The sequence below is a fragment of the Rhinopithecus bieti genome, unplaced genomic scaffold, assembly GCF_001698545.2.
Source record: "Rhinopithecus bieti isolate Rb0 unplaced genomic scaffold, ASM169854v2 scaffold_37131, whole genome shotgun sequence".
Classification (NCBI taxonomy): Eukaryota; Metazoa; Chordata; class Mammalia; order Primates; family Cercopithecidae; genus Rhinopithecus; species Rhinopithecus bieti.
Genome location: NW_016815361.1, coordinates 1 through 3,902, shown reverse-complemented (window position 1 = coordinate 3,902; position 3,902 = coordinate 1). Strand labels below are relative to the sequence as shown.

At 56.1% G+C, this 3,902-nt stretch overlaps 1 pseudogene across 1 annotated transcript; it reads left to right on the top strand.

Annotated features, from left to right (window-relative positions):
- Positions 1-1,788: 1,788 nt before the first annotated feature.
- Positions 1,789-3,498, top strand: LOC108515932 (eomesodermin homolog pseudogene; annotated as a pseudogene). Its single transcript, XR_001881677.1, has one exon. The product of XR_001881677.1 is annotated as an eomesodermin homolog pseudogene (transcript).
- The last annotated feature ends 404 nt before the right edge of the window (positions 3,499-3,902 follow it).

The window sequence follows — 3,902 nt, the reverse complement described above, 5'->3', positions numbered from 1 at the left end:
GTTCGAGACTTCCTTGGGTCAAAATAACACTATAGCAGGGGAGGAAGGCACGGACAGTGTAGTGACCAAAACAGCTGTGCCAAACACGAACTATACTGATGGGACGAAATGCAGGAAGCGCAGGGCAGAACGCGCTCAATACCAGCTTTCTGGCGATCTGCTCCTGGCCACTCTGGCCCAGGACCTACAAGGCCACCGCCCCGCCCACTAGTCTTAACTTGCCCCTCCCCTGTGGTTGTGCCTTGACCCTGAAAATCTTCGCGCACTCCTGGGTTTCACCACCACACACACGCCAGCGCGCGAGCGCGCGAACACACACATTAAAAAAAAAAAAAAAAAAAACTGTGATAAATGCCCTGGAGAGTCCAAGTGCATTAAGGACCTCGTTCTCGGAGACCCCAGACATGCGGATGTTGGTGCTGCTGTGGTTGGAAAGCTGGGTTGGAAAGCTTCACCCTGTCTACACTTGTGTGTGCGCGCTCAGCAATCCTTTGGCCACCTCATCTGTTGTGGGCGAAGAGTTTCCCGTGTGATCGCGTTCGGTTGGGGAAGCAGAGTCCCGACATCTCAGCCGGAAAATGCGCTCCCGGAGCGATTACTGGCGGCGTCTGTAATTGCTTATTAACAGCGAATATTCAGGCTTCTCCTTATCCGCAACGAAACGTGACCCCGCTTCTGTATTAATGAAACAATAAAATATGACGGCCCCGCTCTTGACTCTATCTGAGGAAACGCAGCGAAGAAACAAGCAGCTGGAGTTTAATTCAATATCAAACTGATTATTTCACTAATTATTCTACCTTCTGTATTAGCCGCAGAGTAGAGGCTCAGGGAATCCTAACAGCGGGGCTGCTAGGGAACCTTTGTTTCTTGGTGTCAGGCCTAACTGAAGATGGTGGTGAAGGGACGGAATCTGGGATCAGGAAAACTGAGCAGCGTGGATTTTAAGTTGTGGGGCATAAAAGTGATTGTCTCCCCGAAAGCAGGTGTGTTGGCGTGAGTATCAAGTGGGTGTTAGCTCGCTTAGTTTCACTCTTGTCCTGTCCCCAGTACCCTACTTTATCCAAGCTTCTGATTTAGAAGCTGAGGGCTTAAGTCCTCGAGGATGGCAATGTGCTCTGGCCGTCCCCGGAATCCCAAAAGCTTAGCGCGAGTTTCCTCTCTACAAACCTTTCCCAATGGGTAAAAGGATGGGAACAAACAAAAAGTGGCTCCTGTGCGTTGAAGGCCAGGGATTCCGCCTTCGACAAGAGGAAGGTGTGCGTTGAAGTTACAGCTTCCGATGAGGAAAGAGACTTCCTTGGGCCTGTCTCCAACTCGCCCCAGTTTCCCCAGCCTCCGGGACGGGCGCTTCCCTGCAAGCAATCAGCTTGAAGAGGCTTTCTCTGGTCTCTAAAATCTGCTCCAGCCATCTCATTCCTCCAGCAGAGGGCTGAGATGACTAATGTGCCAAGGATGGATACTGCTACGGAGACCCCAAAACTTGTCCCCCTAAATTCTGGCGAAATTACAGACACCAGGATTGATTCTCACAGCGGGAGGCAGTCTCAAAAAAAAAAAAAAAAAAAAAAAAAAAAAAAAAAAAAAAAAAAAAAAAAAAAAAAAAAAAAAAAACCCAAAATCAGGCTAAAGGAAAAGAAAGTAGCAGGTGACTTGATCCAATTAGTAAATGCCTAATTGAATTAGTGTCACCTCCATCAGCCAATAGGAGGGTCTCCGGGCTGCGAGGCCGCGAAGCCCCTCCCTGGCCGCAAATATATAAAGCAGCTAGTGACAGCCCATAAGTTTCCAAGTGGTCAACTTGACCGATGCTTTGGCAATCGAAAAAGGGCAGAAAGGCGCGGGCTGGTGGGTGGATGGGGACAAAGATCTAAGTCCCCTTCTTCCAGCGTGTGAGTCTGGGAGGAGGGTGGGGGTTCTGAGGAGCAAGAGGTACGAGAAGGAGAGGGCTTCTGGGTTAGTTTCCACCTCCTGCTTTCCAACTCACGGCGCTTTCCTTCCGGAAAGGACGCTGGATTCAGGGCGCGCCAGTGCGCGCAGTAGCGGCCCGCGAGTCGGCAGGTGGGTAGCCCCGGCGCGGGAGGAAGGGGAAGTTACCTTCCCCTCGGAAGAGGGCGCTGGCTCCCCCATCCTGCCTTTATAATAAGGCCACGGGAGAAGAGGAAGCAGCCAGCTGCCGTCTGCGCTTTGCAAAGCATGCAGTTAGGGGAGCAGCTCTTGGTGAGCTCAGTGAACCTGCCTGGCGCGCACTTCTACCCGCTGGAGAGTGCGCGAGGCGGCAGCGGCGGGAGCGCCGGCCACCTCCCCGGCGCAGCCCCCTCTCCTCAGAAGTTGGACTTAGACAAAGCGTCCAAGAAGTTTTCCGGCAGTCTCTCCTGCGAGGCGGTGAGCGGGGAGCCCGCAGCAGCCAGCGCGGGGGCCCCCGCGGCCATGCTTAGTGACACCGACGCCGGGGACGCATTTGCCAGCGCTGCGGCAGTGGCCAAGCCAGGGCCCCCGGACGGCCGCAAGGGCTCCCCCTGCGGGGAGGAGGAGCTGCCTTCTGCCGCTGCAGCCGCCGCCGCCGCCGCGGCTGCGGCCACTGCGCGCTACTCCATGGACAGCCTGAGCTCCGAGCGCTACTACCTCCAGTCCCCCGGGCCTCAGGGGTCGGAGCTGGCTGCGCCTTGCTCACTCTTCCCGTACCAGGCAGCGGCTGGGGCGCCCCACGGACCTGTGTACCCCGCTCCTAACGGGGCGCGCTACCCCTACGGCTCCATGCTGCCCCCCGGCGGCTTCCCCGCAGCTGTGTGCCCACCCGGGAGGGCGCAGTTCGGCCCAGGAGCCTGCGCGGGCAGTGGCGCGGGCGGTAGCAGCGGCGGGGGCAGCGGCCCGGGCACCTATCAGTACAGCCAGGGGGCTCCGCTCTACGGGCCGTACCCTGGAGCCGCAGCAGCGGGATCTTGCGGAGGACTGGGGGGCCTGGGGGTTCCAGGTTCTAACTTCCGTGCCCACGTCTACCTGTGCAACCGGCCTCTGTGGCTCAAATTCCACCGCCACCAAACTGAGATGATCATTACGAAACAGGGCAGGTGAGCGCAGCGTGGAGGGGCCCCTGGGTTCGGGGATAAATGAACGTGTGGTCCTGGGGAAGGTCCGGGATGAGGGAGCTAAACCCAGTCGTTCCGCGCGGTGCTTAGAGTGTTTCACCGCGCGCAATAGATCTCCGTAGACACTGCATCTCCAATGCGGTGTCCCTCTCTGTCAGTGCACCGGCGGCTCTTGCAGGGTGCCGATGTTACGGCTGTACGCCGCTTTTCCCTCCCATCATCCTCACCTGAACAGACCTGGAGGAGGCGGAAATGGAAATTAGGGCATGTACACAAGCTGGATTCGTTAGATCCTCCTGCTCGGCGGTATGCTGGTGCATGCCTGCAGGCAGGCAAGGAGCCACGGGTAGGGAAGGCTCAAGAGCTGGCCACCTGAGCGCAGTAGATGGGCTCCCGCAGTTTTAGGCGCCAGGGTCTCCACGGGGCGTCTCCAGGAGGTGGGCTTGAGGGCTAGAGCGCCGGCCTCGGAAGCTTGGTCCGAGTAGATGGTTAGACCTGCCCTGGAGCCAGACCTGGCTCGGGTTCGGTGCGTGAGAAAGTTCTGCTATACATCCAACTGCTAACACTGGCTACTTCTGGGGAAAGGGAGGGGTGGGTGCTGAGAGAGGGGCACTCAAAGGGGACTTTTAGCCTAAAGTTTAATATATATTTTTAACAAGAATAACCTAATGTTGTTCTCTGGTACTTTTAAAATGGTGCATTTAAAATTAGTAGTTTTCACATTCTAGGAGAAAATTTTAATGAGCGTCTGAAAGAGCCGAGAATATGAGCGTTCAGAAGCACGCGAATTTGGGATATACTAATGTTGGAACA